General features: G+C 44.7%; 2 pseudogenes; one reads left to right on the forward strand and one right to left on the reverse strand.

The window, feature by feature from the left end:
• LOC126961111 (defensin alpha 4-like) overlaps positions 1 to 18,403 on the forward strand; it is an 84,532-nt pseudogene that overhangs the window by 57,106 nt on the left and 9,023 nt on the right.
• Positions 4,893 to 7,311, reverse strand: LOC126961072 (histone-lysine N-methyltransferase SETMAR-like; annotated as a pseudogene).

Here is an 18,403-nt window from a genome sequence, read left to right on the forward strand (position 1 = left end):
TATTTATTGCCTCTGGAGTGACTGTATTCTTTTCTCATTTCCAGAAACCTTATCCCATCTACCTCACTAGAAGGAGGAGGAGGAAGGTGGAGAGAGGTACATTTTAAAATGTGCATGAGTCTCCCTAGGACTTCTCCTCAAATAACACATGAGGGACCACAGGAGCTCGATCCTGCATATCTCAAGTGCCTAGTGATCATCCCCCTCACGCTGTGTGTATGGAGACTCTTAGGCCTGCTCAGAATTGACTTAAGAGCAAGGTATTTGAGAACACCCATCTCGCTGCCACCTTGGCCACCTCCCTGAGAGACTTCCAAGAGACATTAGGTCTCAAGCAGCAAACTCAGGAGTCCTTGGACCCAATGATCCTAGACATTAACTTAGCCTTAAACTGTCCATTGCCCAAGCAATGAGACAATTGTCCGCTCCAGGGAACCACATGCTGTGTGCACATCCTTAACAAACCCAACAGAACCTGCTCTGCCTGGAAACACAGCCAAGGTGATATTCAGTCTTCCCCAGGTGGTCTGTAACATCCCAGCCCAGTCAGTCGGCTTTGATGTGTTGTTACGGTGAGAGCTCAGGTACTGGGGAGGCTGGTTCAGGGAAGGTTCCTCATCCTCTCCTGTGCATGGCAATCACGTCCTTGCTTCCCTAACAGAGTGTATCCTGTGAAATGCAGGCCAGGCTCTCCTGGGGGCTTTAAATATTCCCCTGCTGCAGCGAGCTCAGCCTCAGCCACCACACAGGCATCTCGGAGTCCATTGTCTTAGGACTCATGGAGAATCTATCGTTGGTTGCTGCCTGGGCCTGGCCAGGGCTGTCCAAGGCAGATGAGGGAACCCTTCCTGGACTCCTGTCTGAACCCCAGCTTCCCACCAAATTTCTCAACTGCCCTTGCCACCAGAGTTATCTAATATACCCAACGGAAAGTAACCCAGTATATTAGGACACCTGATCCCAAATGACCCTTAAATAGGGAAGTCCTCTCCTGTTTGTGCACGGCTGCTCTTGCTACAGGAGTTTGAGTGGGACAGAGAGATTACAGGCTTCAAAGAAAGAGACAGCATTTCAAGTGGATTATTCACCATTCTTCACTAAAACATCTCATGGTCCAGACACTTCTATGACCACCAACACCAACCACAAATGCCCAGACCCCAGGAGGAGGGAGCAGGCGTTAACCACGTCCACCTCATGCAGATTCTGAGCAGATCTCGGCCCCGGACTGAGGCTCTGCCTGTCTGAAGATGCAGCTCAGGGATCCAGGCACCCCACTGAGATGTTGCATGACTGGGGAGCCCAACACAGATCTTAGCGACTATAGATGAATCTACGTCTGACAGAGAAATGGTCCCAGCTCTACCTCTTCTTTAGACAGCTAAGGACACATATTAAGATTGAGAATGCAATCGCCAGGCAACCTTCCTTGGGTACCTATAACTGCCACTGACTTGAAGTCATGTGGTGCTTGCTGTAACTCTGCATATTGCTCCTAACTGTCCACTGGGCTGGGCTGACTCCCTCACATGGCTTTTTCACTTCACCCAGAAGTTCACCTTTCTTGCACCCCGGATCCTGGGGTCTCTGCTAAAACTTCCCTTTGTCATTGAGGGCTTTGCTGATTTCTCAATTTTAAATTACAACTAGTTACCCCTGGAAACCTCAATCCCCTTCTTCTCTTATTTTAAACTGTAGAATTTCACACCATCTTACATTCTGTACATTTCGCCTGCTTTCTGTAACGTTTGCGTCCCTACTGTAGAAGGTGAGTTGCATGTTTTACTCATCATTGGATCATAGTGCATAGACAACTCCCTAATAAAGAGTAGACGATCAGCAAATTCACTATGGTCACATTAATTATTCATATCTAACACCACATATTATTACAAAATTACATTGCCATTACAAAACTTCATAGAACAAACCTGACACCTATGGGGATAAAGAACCCGTGTGCCTAGTCCGTGTGACAGCCTTGCTTTAAAAATCAATAAAAATCATTTAAAACTAACAGGGGAATATCATGGGTAAAACATGGCTTTGTGAAGCATTACTACTTTCTAATGAAGAAACTAGCCATTTTGGCTGCAGTGGCAAAGAAAGAGTTTATGATATATCTTTAACTGGAACATACAAGATATCGAAAAATTCAATACTTTAAAAAGAAGAGGTAGAGCAGTATTCCAGGTAAAGAAAATGGCACTGGGACAAGAAATACGCAGGGTCAGGTCGACCTCCACTGAATTTAGAGGAATTGCTGTTGCAAAAGGGAAGAGTGGAGCAGAATTCAGGCCAATGTGCCGAGAAGCATCCATCAATCCAAGGGAAGGGGGCAGACAAGGACGGAGCATCCTGTCCTCTACTGGGAGCACCACATGTGGCTTCTGCTACTGCAGTCCAGGGTGGGCAATGACAGCGGCAAACTCTAGGACAGAGAATGCAGGGAGAGGTGTGAGAGTCTCCAAACAACCAGGGTAATTTTCTCAACCTCAAATAAGAGCCCGAAATGATTATTGAAAACACAGACTCTGTATGTACACTGAAGACCTACTAGGCATTTTAAAGAACTAACTCATGTGATTGAACCATAAAGAATAAGTCAGAGGTGGGCCGTGTTTTCAAAATGTGATTATCCCCAGACATACATCCCTGTCTCATCGTAGGGCTTCCATTGTGAGGCTCTGAATCCCTACAGGGCACGGAAGCACAGAGAAAAGGGTGCTTGGCAGTTTCATTTCCACTCACCATCTTCTGTTCTTAAGCCCTCATCCTCAAGATGTGAAGCTGTGTCTAGAACATCTTCAGGAAGCTTCTTATTCACCATTTCCAGTCCAAACTCACTTGCCATTCCCCATGTTTACAACCTTCCCTTCAGTGAGCACAGTCTACACAGCATTCTACTGAAAGTCTTCATACATTTCCTCTCCACACTGTTCTCCACACTTGTAACCTGCTCTCTCACCTCTCTCCTTGCCCCAGTCCTCCTTCAGGGAGGACATGAAGCCTCTACTGTTCCAAAGGGTCACTTGACTTTAATTAAGTACTTACTGGGGACAACCTTTTTGACACCAAGAACAGGTGGGGGACAATTTTTCCATGGGTGGGGGATGGAGGGATGATTTGGGGATGAAACTATTCCACCTCATATCATCAGGCATTAGATTCTGATAAGGAGCACATAGCATAGATCCCTTGAGTGCACAGTTCACAACAGGGTCCACATTCCTTTGAGAATCAAATGCCACCGCTAATCTGACAGGAGGTGGAGCTCAGGCAGTAATGTTCACTCACCTCCTGCTGTGTGCCCTGGTTCCTAACGGGCCATGGACTGGTACTGGTCCTCAGCCCAGGGGTTAGGGACCCATGTGATAAGCAGATGAAGGGATTTGGAAAAAGGGGCCTGTGATTCCAACCTAGCTTTGACGATGCTGGACCTTTATCCTTGGAGGCAACACTTTAATCCTATGGACCAAACTATGGCATTCTGTAAAATGAGAACATTAATGTGTTCTTCCCATTTATGATAGGTTGGAGGCAGCATTGTATGACATCACAGAAGTGCTATTAATTGGATAACTCCTATAGACCAGACAGTATTCTCAAAACACATAAAGATTTACTGTACTAATATTAGCTAATATGAATTGATTACTAAGAAATATTCATCCATTATAATAACTAATAGTCACATTAATCCTATTAAGTCCCACTTACCATTAAATATTTTTTTCAGAAATATACATTAAGGAAAAAATGAACATTAGACAGATTATTTACCTTAATCAAAGTCAAAACCGATTGAGCAACAAGGCTGATGCCAAATTCCATATCCTTCATTCATGCCCTATACTCTCTATTCCTCTGAATTCTGCAGTGCTGGCTTCTGTAAGTTGCTGAGTTATTTGTTTTCTGAGCCTACAACCTGACAGCCGCTGATGCTCAAGGGATATTTGCTGACTGAGAGTCTTACATGAGCATCACAGGCTCTCCTTGGCACATGCCTTTGTAAAGCCCTTCCTTTGGGATTTCATGTGAAGCACCTGGGATCTGATCTTTTGGTCCACATCCTTTAAGTAGCTGAAGTCAAGTTTGTTACCAGATGCCACCAATCAGAATTCCCATTGATCATCATTACTAAGTAAAAGAGACTTATTGCTCTCAGAAAATGGTGGCTGAGAGTACTGTTGACCTCTCCACAGACTGGAGATAAAGATACGGCCATCAGGATGCACCCATTGGAGTCTACAGGTGCATGAGATTGTAGCAAGAAGAAGTCCCCAAGACTGTGATTCATCTTGGGGTCCAGCCCTTCCTGCGCAGAAGCAGGATCTGAATGTCTCTGAGGAGGGAAGAGACATGGGCTCCCTCTGTGTACAAATCAGTTGGGTGCAAGTTTGGAGGTAAGGGCCTTCAGAAATGGAATTCTGTGTTTACACTGAAATGTGTGTACTTTGGGGAAGACTGAGGCACAGCACAGTGGGACAGAAGAGGTGAAATAGACCACATAGAGCACCGTTGTTGCCCCAACATCGCTTTGATGTTTCTCTGATCTAGCAGTTCCATCTATGGCCATGTTTCCTACCTACTTGATGGGCCTCTGTATGTGCCATTCATACGTCCAATTGGTATGGATCCTGATAGCCCTCCCTGGGACAGCACAGCCTCCTCAGGGAGGGTGGCAGCAGATGGAAAGGCAAACCTGACTCATAGCACAGAGCATGAGCGAACACATGCAAGACTGAATTTTATAAGGTTAAGTGGGAAAGACACAAGACTCAGAAATCAACAAAGAAATTTTAAATCTACATAAAAATAACTGCACATCAAAAGAACCCTATAGAGAAAGACAAATTCTAAAAATATTTCTAATACATATGACAAAGAGTTAATTTCAAACTATATAAAGAGATGCTACCAGTCAATAAAAATAAATAGGCCAAGAAGGTTTTTTTTTTTAAAAAAAAAAAAAAAAAAGCACTTCAGGGAAAATAAATGCAAGTGCTTCTCGAGCATTAAATCACCTTGACCCTAATTTACACGAGAAATGCAAACCAAGACTTCACTGTGATGTCAAATTTTGCTTATCACATTGGAAAAGATTTAAAAAGCTCTATAATGCATGTACCAGCTGCTTTCAACCACGAAGACCAGGAAACCCAAATGAACAGTGGATTTCAAAGGTAAGATCATATTTCTCCTAAGTCATGACACAACTAGATGTGGGCAAACAGGAGTGGGTGCAATATCTCAACCATGGCCTCAAGAACCAAGGAGTCTTGTACCTTTCTGCTCCTCCATCCATATGGAGGAATTGTCTTCTTCGTGGTAAAAAGACAGCTGTTTCTGCAAGTCCAAGTGCTTCCACGATCCAAGAAGAAAAAAGGAAGACCACATAAAACAATAATGAGAAAATATAACACAAAATCAGAAATTTATTTCATTATTTTAAAGACTACCCCTATTAGGGATTATCTTTTATTGGTCAGAACAGAGCTTACTGGTCACTGAGCTGCAAGAGAGTCTAAGACATCAAGTATTCCTAGAGGAACATATTGCTGCCTTAAACATAGGCAGGAAGAAAGGGCGATGACAATTGATAAGCATTAGGTTGGTGCAAAAGTAATTGCAGTTTTGGACCATGAATTTCAAATCATTATAACTAGGCTCCAACACATCTTTGTTAATCAAAATAGAAACCATTACAATCAACACATTTTTGCCAAAGAGAAATAAGTTTGTTTATTCCTTTAGCATAAAAATTCATGCTTCGGAATTCAATGAACTCTTGGAAAGCATTATCTGCATCCTGCTGATTATAGAAGCATTTTCCTTGCAAAAAGTTGTCCAGATGCTGAAAGAAGTGGTAGTCGGTTGGCGAGAGGTCAGGTGAATATGGCAGATGAGGCAAAGCTTCCTAGCCCAATTCGTTCAGCATTGGTTGTGCGACATGCCATTGGGCATTGCATTGATAAGAATTGGGTCCTTTCTGTTGACAAATGCCGGCTACAGGCATTGTAGTTTTTGGTGCATATCATGGATTTGCTGAGCATATTTCTCAGATGTAGCGATTTCTCAGAGATTCAGAAAGCTAAGTCAGTAGTGGATCAGACAGGCAGCAGACCACCAAACAGTGACCATGACCTTTTTTTGGTGCAAGTTTGGCTTTGGGAAGTACTTTGGAACTTCCTGTCAGTCCAACCATTGAGCTGGTCTCTGCTGGTTGTCATATAAAATCCACTTTTTGTTGCACATCACAATCCAATCAAGAAATGGTTTGTTGTTGTTTCGTAGAATAAGAGAAGACGACACTTCAAAGGGACGATTTTTTTTTTTTATTTTTTGTCAGCTCTTGAGGACCCACTTATTTAGCTTTTTCACCTTTCCAATTTGCTTCAAATGTTGCACAACTGCAGAATGGTTGATGTTGAGTTCCTTGGCAACTTCTCGTGTAGTTGTAAGCGAATCAGCTTCAATGACTGTTCTCAATGGGTCGTTGTCAACTTCCAATGGCCAGCCACTATGCTCCTCATCTTCAAGGGTCTCATCTCTTTTGCAGAGCTTCCTGAACCACCACTGCACTGTACGTTCGTTAGTGCAGTGGGTCAGAACGCATTGTCCTGGGCCAAATGCACTGCTGATGTTGAGAGTCGTCTCCACTGCCTTACGACCCATTTTGAATTCAAATAACAAAATTGCTGGAATTTGCTTTTTGTCTAGCACCATTTCCATAGTGTAAAATAAATATAAAATAGACAGCAAGTAATAAGTCATTACCAACAAAAACTAAAGTGACCAATGTGCATTAAAATGATCTATAATGTAACCACATTTATTTAAGAATGTATTCCAGTATCAAATGGCAAATTTCAACAGTGCAAAAACTGCAATTATGTTTGCACCAACTAGGGCCTTCTAAAAGAAATTCCACTGGGCGCAGTGATGGTTGGAGTGATTTTTGTTTTTAGTGTATTAAACAAATATTTAATGAGGACAATGTAGCAATAAATTCAAAATGTTTAAGACATGTTCTTTAACCCAGAATTCTACTTCTAAAGACATATTCGAAAAATACTGTCACTTACAGGCAAACTGATGTCTATAAAATTATATTCATTGCTGTTTAAAATTGTCATGGAAAAGCTTAGAAATACACAAATTACAGTTGACAATATTTCCCAATATAAAAATAGTAAAGTGATGGCATGTGCAAATGCTGGAATAGTATAGGGTATAATTGTAACGCTGAAGTTCAATGTGTTTTGATATACAAAATGTTCAAGACACAGCATTAGAAGGAAAAAGCAAGTGCGGAAGAAAATGTAAAATTGGGAAGTGGTGGTTTCCAGGAGCAGAGATGCAGGGCTGGGAGAACAGATGGGAGCCATTACCCTTTCTACCTGTTGTTCCATCTGCATGATCTAAGATTTTATAATTAAAACAATAACAAAGACCCTAGAAAAGGGCTATGGGCATGTCAATTGTTTTGATATTTCTTAAAGGACAAATAGGTTAATGGTACAGATTTTACCTGATCTGTCCAATGACATTTGTTTCTTAAAATTAACCCATCCTTTGGCTTTAGTTTTACTTATTCTTGACCTAGTATCCTAATGAGCTCATTTCACCTGTAGCCTGATTAAGTCGTTTTGTCCTCTTCACACCAGCCCCAGGAGGAGGCTACACACCCTATAACCTCTTCATGAGGGTGGAAATGTCCCTGAATTCTCCAATGGTTTAATTTTCTACTCCATTGGGTTCAGATCTGGGGCTCCAGAAAGTGGCAGGGCCCATCTTCAGAAAATAAGAGGCATTTGTTCCCCAACTTAATGAATGAAATCATGGTTTCTTTACATTTTTCAATATCAAAGAGAAAATATTCAAGTAGATTGTAAACAGAAAAATAAATCAGGGTACTCAGCCTCACTGTCAGCTTGGATCCAGTCCAGACACTAAACATAAAGGCTCAAGCTACGATGAAAGCTGGGAAAACACCGGAACACAAAAGGGACCTGGAGGGCAAGGGCAGCCCTCCCACAACCAATCACATGTTCCACCTCCTCTCACTGCAGCATCTGTCTCAGGCCTTCTCCCAGCAGAGCTATAAATCCAGGCTGGCTTCTCACTCCTGACACATCCGCTCCTGCCATCTCCGTCACAGGGGACACAAGCTCAGGTTTTAGAGCTTCAGGTGAAAGCCACCAGCAAAGTCCTGGTCGTCTGTCCCAGGCTGCTCCTGGGCTGCAGTAGCCTCGTCAGCTCTTGCCTGGAGTGGTTCAGCCTGGGCCTGGAGGGGCACCAGGAGAATGGCAGTGAGGAGGCTGAGGGTCGTCATGACTGGGGTGACCTGGAGGAGGGAGAGCAGGCCCAGATCTGAACCCAATGGAGTAGAAAATTAAACCACTGGAGAATTCAGGGACATTTCCACCCTCATGAAGAGGTTATAGGGTGTGTAGCCTCCTCCTGGGGCTGGTGTGAAGAGGACAAAACGACTTAATCAGGCTACAGGTGAAATGAGCTCATTAGGATACTAGGTCAAGAATAAGTAAAACTAAAGCCAAAGGATGGGTTAATTTTAAGAAACAAATGTCATTGGACAGATCAGGTAAAATCTGTACCATTAACCTATTTGTCCTTTAAGAAATATCAAAACAATTGACATGCCCATAGCCCTTTTCTAGGATCTTTGTTATTGTTTTAATTATAAAATCTTAAATCATGCAGATGGAACAACAGGTAGAAAGGGTAATAGGCTCCCATCTGTTCTCCCAGCCCTGCATCTCTGCTCCTGGAAACCACCACTTCCCAATTTTACACTTTCTTCCGCACTTGCTTTTTCCTTCTAATGCTGTGTCTTGTACACTTTGTATATCAAAACACATTGAACTTCAGCGTTACAATTATATCCTATACTATTCCAGCATTTGCACATGCCATCACTTTACTATTTTTATATTGGGAAATATTGTCAACTGTAATTTGTGTATTTCTAAGCTTTTCCATGACAATTTTAAACAGCAATGAATATAATTTTATAGACATCAGTTTGCCTGTAAGTGACAGTATTTTTCGAATATGTCTTTAGAAGTAGAATTCTGGGTTAAAGAACATGTCTTAAACATTTTGAATTTATTGCTACATTGTCCTCATTAAATATTTGTTTAATACACTAAAAACAAAAATCACTCCAACCATCACTGCGCCCAGTGGAATTTCTTTTAGAAGGCCCTGGTTGGTGCAAACGTAATTGCAAGTCTGTTTATTGAGTGTCTTTTCTGGGTCCAAGCCAAAAGGGATGATTAGGACCATGATATAATTTCCTGTGTCTCATCTGCTGAAACATTTCCTTCTTAATGTCCGAAAAAGAAAACAAACAGTGCTCTTATTCAATAACTTCAGGCTCCTGCTCTCCCTCCTCCAGGTCACCCCAGTCATGAGGACCCTCACCTTCCTCACTGCCATTCTCCTGGTGCCCCTCTAGGCTCTGGCTTGAGCCACTCTAGGCAAGAGCTGACTAGGCTACAGCCCAGGAGCAGCCTGGGACAGACGACCAGGACTTTGCCATCTACTTCACAGGGGACACAAGCTCAGGTTTTAGAACTTCAGGTGAGAGCCGCCAGCATTGCAGAGCTAGGAGTCTAGAGAGGAAAAACCAGGAGCCTCTAGAATCAGACCCAATAGCTGGCTCTTTCCCTTAGGTGATCACCTCCCCAGGCCTCAATTTCCTCATGTGTAGACTAAAAAGAAAGAACCAGATGATACTCCAGGGATAACTTTTCTCCAAAGATTTTTGATTCTATGACAATTCTGAGAAGCACACTTATTTTATGCTCTGCAGAAACATACTGGGCCATCTGCCCTGCATCATTGGTGAGAGCCCACTCTTGAAGAAATACATTTCACTTGGTCTATTAGAAGAGTTTTAGAAACTAGGAACAGGCCTAAGAGTGTGATCAGATGCCTGGGTGACGGGGCAGGAGTACATAAGGGTGAGCACATGAGAATGGTTCTCTAACCCTGCCTGTGAGCAGCACTGCTGTGTACATTGATTCCTATTGATTAGGCTGATCTTGCTGCTGCCGTGACGTGGCCACCGTGATGAACACAATCAGCCCAGCAGGTAACTGCATGGGGATTCTCTCTACCACTCACATCTGACCCCAGTCCTAATGCTTGATGCTCTCTCTATCCCCAGGCCCAAGGACCCTCTTGAGGTGCTCTTGCAGAATAAGAGATTGTCATCTTCAAGAACGCAACTATGGAACCTGCACCTCCGGTGAGATTCACTACAAATTCTGCTGCCTCTGAGCTTGTGAAACAGAAGAAAGTAAGTTCACATAACTAGCTTCCAGACCTAGAAGATAACTTTCATTATGACTGTACTTGGTCCCCAGCTTCCTTTCCTCATCTCTCATAAAGTACTTGTAGCAAGTTTTGCATTTGCACCACTTTAATGTTTGATATGTGTCTTAGTCAAGACTGTGGGATGCAAGTATTGGAGCCCTAAATTCTATATGTTAAACAAAAGCCAGTTCCAATTCTAGGAAGATTGGAGATGAACAAAGGTTTCAGACACACATTGCTAGGAAAGCTCTAATGATGCTGCTCATCTCCCCATCTACTGCTCTGCCTTTTCACTCTGCCTCATTTTGATTGGGTTCACGCAAAGATAATGCTTATGTGTTCCATAAACCATCATTGTCAGCTTCAAGCATATACAGCCATAACGTTGCTAACCCTCAGGAAAAGCCAGCATGTTCTTTCCAGAAGTATTTGAGTTTCCCTGAGCAGTTCTGGATAGTACATCTGCTTTTTAGACCTGATGTAGTATCAGCTCCACAGGAAAAAACAATTCAATTAAAGTGGAACTGGATGTTACAAAGACGTGATGAGCAGAACAGAAAGCACAGGGGTACCCCACTGGGATATCCTCATTAAGAGTATTTTCCAGCCATATCTACTAAAATCTAGATTTCACACACATAAAGTTGTCTGCACACATAGAAAACGCGCACACACAATTCACTGCCTTGGGTGACAGGCACTCTCTTGGGTTACGTTAAAGCTGCAGAAAATCTGGTTCTGCCTGGAAAATACTGCTTCTAAGACATCAGGAAAAGTGAAGAGAGGGACAAGAGTTCTCCAAGTAACCTGAGTCCCTGCTGGTGCTGCAGGGCGCTGAGGTTCTAATTCCCAAAACATCCTACACATCAGTGAGTGAGCAAGAAACCAGGTCTGGGGAAAGGGAATGAACCAGGAGCGCCCTCTGAGATGCGCAGAGTATTTGCCGGGAAGGCCACAGCGCCCCCTGCTGTCCTGCCTCCAACTGCAGCCTCCCCACCAGGCACAGCACATGTGGGGTTTGTACCTTCCTGAGCCTGCCTTCCTCCTCCCCTCCAAGAGGACAGAGTTACTGCCTAACCCCGGTGTACCTGAGGCCAGGCTGACATCTTGCTGGGGTGAGATGTGACCCTTCCTCCTGTCCTCCCTTTCGCTCCCCTGATTCCCACAGACCCTTGAACCGTTGTCCAATGTGTCCTGCAAATGTCCTTTCAGGACATGACTCACCCAGCCCTGAGAGGGAGTCCAGTGTGAGTCCCTCATATTTACTCTGGATGGCGTAGTTGCAGTCAGTGATTTCAAAACACATGTTTGGGAAAAAAAAGAAAACTATATTCAAGTCATGCATACTCTTAGTGGGTGGTCACTGTTAAAATGCTCCAAGGAGTTTGAGTGGGACAGAAAAATTACAGGCTTCAAAGAAAGGAAGGTGTCTCAAGTGAATTGTTCACCATTTCTGACTAAATCATCTCATGGCCCAGACACTGCCGTGACCACCAACACTAACAACAAATGCCCAGAGCCCAGGAGAAGAATGCAGGTGTTTTCCACATCCACCCCATGCAGATTCTGAGCAGATCTTGGCCCTAGACTGAGGCTCTGCCTATCTGAAGAGGCAGCTCAGGGGTCCAGGCACCCCTCTGAGACACTGCACGGCTGGGGAACTCAATATAGGCCCCAGGGAAGATACAGTAGGTCTGTGTGTGACAGAGAAATGGTCTGAGCTCTTCCTTTTGTTGAGACAGTGACGGAAACATATTGGGATTCACGGTTTGAAGAGCAGGATCCTTCCTTGGTTTCTAATAACTGCCACTGATTCAAAATCAGGCAGTCATAAGTTACTTTCCATATTGTTCCAAACCGTCATGGGGGCCGAGCTGACTCCATCTCGGGGCATCTGCACTGCACCCAGAAGGGCACCAGCTGGTTGCCCAGACCTGGAATCTCGGCTAAAATTTCATCTTGTCACTGAAGTCTTTCTCGATTTCTCAATTTTTAATTGCAACAAGTTCCCCTAGTGGCCCCCATCCCTCTTGTTCTCGTTATTGCTAACTGTGGAATTGTAATAATCTCACCTTCTGTACATTTCACGTACTATCTGTAACATTTCTCTCCCTACGATAGAAGGCGAGCGGCATGTTTTGCTCATCGTTATACCACAGTGCATAGTTAACTGCCTAACACATAGTAGGGGATCGACAAATTCATTATGGATAAATTAATTATAACCAATACCACGTAATTATATAGAATTGTATTATTATCACTAAACCGTATAGGAGAAAACTGAAACCTACTGAGGTAAGGCAGTCCATGTGTCTAGTGCCTGTGATAGCAAACCTTGAAGACACAAATTAAAAACACTGAAGTCTGAAATGTAGAAAAATATCCTGGGTAAAATGTGGCTTCATGAAGCATCAGGACTTCAGGAGAAAGGCAGAGATCATTTTGTCTTGCAGTGGCAATAAAGGATTTCATGGTGAAATACGAAGATATTGAAAATGTGAATAGATTAGAAGAAGGGGCAGAGCAGCATATGCAGTGGAGAGAATGGCATCTTGGTCCTCAAACAAAAGCGGCACCCCCCAACTTTTGGCGCTGGGGGCTGTGGCCACTTTAGAGGGTACCCTAGGCCACTGGTGCCTCTCACCAGACATCCTGCCAAGCAAGGGATGCTCAAGTGCAGATGCCATGACCTAGTTAACACAGGCTGTGGCCGGCACTCCCTTGTCCCTTTCAGCATATTGACTTCACTGGGTCCCTCCCATGCAGCCAGCACCTTCTGCTGTGCAGAAGCAGACACATAACCCTGCACTTCCATTGACTCTTCCAACCCAAGACGCTTGGTGTAGCAGGTACTCTCTTGCTGTGACATTTGTTCTGTGAAGTTTCCCTCTCGGAAACCACCCAACATCATTGATCAAGATCTAGGCTCCCACTTCAAGGCAGCGGTGGTGACATAGGAATGGGCACCACAGCATGAGGGTTTAAGGGACTCTCACTGGGCCCATTTCCCCCAAGCCACCAGCCTCCTCAAGCAGCACAGTGGCCTCCTAAAGGCATTCTTATTGAAGCTGTGGCATGGGCTATGAAACCCCAAGGGGACCAAGCTCCTTCTGAGAGTCCTAACTTTCTTAATTCTCTACCCTGTGGCCACCAGTGCCTCATCACAATTAGGCCAGGCCCACCATGGTGAGCACTTTGGTAATCACAGAAGAGTCAGGTTATTTTTCCCTTAGAGATAGTATCATTCACATTTGCTCCAATAATGAGAACTCCTCGTACTGTGGTAAGAGGTCCATCGTCTCAACATCAAATGTTTACTGGACAACAGATTGTGGATGGATAGTAAGCTGTGATCCCTTAAGGACTGATGGCCCAGGCCCACTGGCACCCAGCAGAGCCACAGTGCTTCAGCAACACCACACCTCCCATCTTGATGTGCAGCTTCCAGCAGAAGCTCCAGTTCTTACTACTTTGAAAGGTAGCTAATGTCTCCCACTCACCCCTCCCTGGAGGGAGTAGAGATTATTGCTCCAAGACCCAGAAAGGGCACAGACTGAGTCACTAAACAAAGAGAAGCCTTCAGACTAGTGGGCATAGTCTACATTAGCTGATGATCACATGGAAGTATCATTCCCAAATGTAGCCTGTGTTGATGGTGGAGAAAGACTCTGAAGAAATGTTGGTGAAAGCTAACCCCATAATCGATGTCAATATCGGAGCCCTGAGTGATAAGATGCCAGTGCTCTTTATGGTCGATTGTTTGGTATGTTATGTACCTATGGCTTGTGGAGCTACTGTCAGACTCAGGATCCGAAGCCCAAAAGTTGCTAGAACAGGACTGCCCTGGTCAGAACTTGTACTCCAGGCTGGAAAGGTGGGAAGTGCTGGAATCCCATGCTAGAGGGGCTGTGCCTCAAATGCCACCTGACCTCCGTCCAAGGCAGGCAACTCAATCCTTAGATATTGAATGGGTCCAATGGCATAAAGCTTAAACACCAGCAGCCTTCACAATCACAAATAACATTTTAAAGACCGGCAGGTGGCTCATGCCTGTACTCCCAGCACTTTGAGAGGCTGAGGCGGGTTGATCACCTGAGGTCAGGAGTTCAAGACAAGCCTGACCAACATGGAGAAACCCAATCTCTACTAAAAATACAAAATTAGCTGGGAATGGTGGTGCATGCTTGTAATCTCAGCTACTCAGGATGCTGAAACAGGAGAATCACTTGAACCCGGGAGGCAGAGATTGCGATGAGCCGAGATCGCACCATTGTACTCCAGCCTGGGCAACAAGAGTGAAACTCCTACTAAAAGAAAAAAAAAAAAAAGACCAGCAGGTGGCCCTCCCAATGCCAGGTGTGAATTCAAACTAGCTAACAACGCCACAGCACAGCACAAACCCAGACTGTAGCTTGCACATTGGAGCCCCACGTGCAGAGACAGCTTCCAAAATCATCACAGGCTCAAGGATATGTACGTGCTCTGATGTATAAGAGTTGTGGACGGAAACGTCCTACACCACTAAGGAAAACACGGCTCAACCTTCTCTGAATGCTTCCCTGAAGACCCACAGGGCTAACAGCCTGTGCAACAGCAGCAGTAAAGCAAATGCCCAGACCCCCACTTCCCTTCGTGGGTGGCCACCTGGGAAGGCCACCCCCATGGCAATGGCCATGGCTTCAGATGACAGCGCCCCTGCCCAAGGAGTTGTCAAGGGAGGCAATGTCTTCACTGGAATTGGAGACACCAAAGAAACTCGCCTTGACTGTGGGATCACCAGCAAAGCAACCTCTCCTTACTACTATAGGATACTCCTTACTCCTTACTGCTACACTCCCTACCCCAGCACATGACCCTGGTGTATGGCACATACCCCGACCCTTGCCATACTACTTCCTTAGCTCAGGCTTTGTTGAGTACTCTGCAGATGACCCGATACAATGGTATTTTGTGAGATCACCATTTGTCTTCAGAGTAACCCCATTAGCTATATCTCCAACAGCAAGGAAACCAAAGGAACTAGGTCAGATCGTGGAGCTGCCCTACAAGTTAGCCAAAAAATATGGGCTTCTAAGATGTGTGTGTTAACAACACCACACCCAAATCTAACCAGCTCTCCCAATAATAGTTCTCTCGTGTGTTACTGAGAAAATGCCTGTGGATTGGAGTGTTCTGTGTGCAGGAGGCTGGTCCAGGTTTGACTTCTGCAGGTCACTGGATGTTCCCACAACCATGGGACCTTCCCCACATACACGCCCACCCCTTCTCATTTTCTGTCTATACGCACATCCACTGGGCCCTCACAGGGCACCTACTAATGCCCTAGAACCTAAAACCATCTCCTAGTCCCAGTTCCCCAAAGAGCCCTAATTTGTTCCTCTGCTGGGATGAAACCAGAGCCACGTCCTCAAATGGTGAAATTCCTAGGCCTGCTAGAGATCAGGAACTCACTACTTCCTCAGAGTGACAGCGACCCCACTGCTCCGGAACAGCAACCACCCCTAACAAGACCTGAGACACCTCATCCCACCTTAAGATTACTGAAAACACTTTCACTCTTACTCCTAGACAATTATTTAGCCTCCAAGTATCTAATTGCCAAGCAGGAGACAACTATCCCCTCTAGGGCACCCCGTGCTTCCTGTACTTGCTTAACTCAGGAGAATCCAGCAACACCTGACCTGCTTAGCAAGACAAGCCCAGGCGGTATTCAGTCTCACCCAGGTGTTCGCCAACATCTCGGCTTGGCTGAATGGCTTTGATGTGTATTTATGGTTAGACCCCAGGGTCTGCACAGGCTGATTGAAAACAAAATCCCAAACCTTCCTCAGTGTGAAGGTTAGCGCTTTTTCCTAGTCTCCTTACAGAGTGTATACTACAGTACACAAGCTATCCTTTCCTGGTGGCTTTAAATATTCCCTCGGTCCAGGTAGTTCAGCCTCAGCCACCAGCATAGGCACTGTGGGCTCAATTGTCTTAGGAGTCATGGAGAATCCATAGTTGGTTGTTAGTTGGACCTGGCCAGGGCTGATGAAGGTAAATGAGAGCTCCTTCTGTGGATGCCTGTTTGAACCCAAGCTTCACACCAAATTTCTCAACTGTCCTTGTCACCAGAGTTATTTAATGTACCCAACAGAAAATAACCCTGGAAATTAGGACACCTGAGCCCCAAAGACCTATAAACAGGGGAAGTCTTCTCTGGGATGTGAACAGCTGCTCTTGCTGCATAAGACCCGGAACACAGGACTGCTGTCTGCCCTCTCTGCTAGCCCTGCCTAGCCTGAGGATCTGTAAGTAGCACAAAATTTAAACTTTCACATTGAGGTTTCAACATTGAACCTGTGCCCCCAATCTGAACTGTGAATCCCGGGCCACCCCAGAGGAAGCCAGCGGGTGAATCCCCTGCTGTGAACATCTGTCTGAATCTCTGGTGGCTGCTGGGGGCATTGGCTACCAGCTAAGTTAACAGAGAAACTCAAGCAGTTTCCTTCTAAACACACATGTCCTACTTGGTATGTCCAATAAAGATGATCATAGCTCTTTAGAATATTCTTTTGAGAGAAGTCTATTCAGGTCATTGGTCTGTTTTCCAATCAGGTTTTTTTTTTTTTTTTTTTTTTTTGCTGTTGAATTGTCTGACTTCCTTATGCATTCAGATATTTACCCTTCCTATCATGTAGTGTTTGCAAATATTTTCTCTCATTTCCTGGGTTGCCTTTTCACTCAGGTGATTGTTTCTTTTGCTGTGCAGATGCATTAGCGTTCAAAGCATCTCCACTTCTCTCTTTTCCCCCTTGTTGCCTGTGCCTTTGGTGCCATAGCCAAGAAATCATTACCCACAGCAACACCAAAGCTTTATCTTCATCTGTTCCTCTCATCATTTTATGGTTTCAGGTCTATGTTTAGGTCTTCTAATCATTTTGACTTGATTTCTCTACATGATATAAGATAAAGGTCCAAATATATACATATATCAACTCATAAGGTAGTATACATTACACATATATAATTTTTGTCACTCACACCTAAATAGAGATGGAAATAATACACATTTTAGCCTTAGATGACTGTTTATATCACTGAGCTTGTTTTACCTGTAGCCTGGTGAGGTCATTGTCCTCCCTACCCTGGCCCCTACAGGAGACTCCTCACCCGATAACCTCAAAAACCCCTTCACGAGGGCGATAATGACTTCAAAGCCTGCAATGAAAAACCACTGGGTCCAGGTCTAGACTTCCAGAGAAGAGTAGAGCCCATCTTCACAAAGTAAGAGGCATTTGTTCCCTGAATTCATTGAATGAAAGCACTCTTTCTTTTCATAGTGTAAGAGAAAATATTTAGGCAGCTGAAAGCAGGAAAACATGGCAGGGTCCTCAACACCATCATCAACATCAACCTAGCACAGACACTCAACATAGAGATGCATGCTAGAATGAAAGCTGGGAGAGCAGGGAAGGAAAGGAGGGACATTGAGGCCAATGGATACCCACACCCTCTCCAAAGAAATGTCCACCTCCTCTCACTGAGAAGGTTCGAGAAGGTTTCTTGTCTCTGAGCGTTCTCCCAGCTATAACTCTAGGCAGGCTCCTCCCTCCTCACACATCTGCTCCTGCTCTCCCTCCTCCAGGTGACCCCAGCCATGAGGACCCTTGCTCTCCTTGCTGCCATTCTCCTGGTGGCCCTGCAGGCTCAGGCGGAGTCACTCCAGGCAAGAGCTGCAGCCCAGGAGCAGCCTAGAGCCGATGATCAGGAAGTGGTTGACTCCTTTGCATGGGGCGAAAGCGCCACTCTTCAGGTTTCAGGTGAGAGAGGCCAGTATGCAGAGCTGCAGAGTCTAGAGGGACAGATGGGAGATAGAGTCTGGAATGGAGTCTCAATGGCCCATGTCACTTAGGTGACTTCACTTAGCATCTCTGAGCCTTGATTTTCTCATCTGTAAACTGAGTAGAGAGTCAAATAAATCTAAGAGATTTTCTTCTCCCAAAACTTCATTCCAAGATATGTCTGTGAAATTCACTATGTTTAAAATACAGAGAGACATACTAACTAGTTC

This window comes from Macaca thibetana, chromosome 8 (genome assembly GCF_024542745.1).
Source record: "Macaca thibetana thibetana isolate TM-01 chromosome 8, ASM2454274v1, whole genome shotgun sequence".
In the NCBI taxonomy this organism is placed as follows: Eukaryota; Metazoa; Chordata; class Mammalia; order Primates; family Cercopithecidae; genus Macaca; species Macaca thibetana.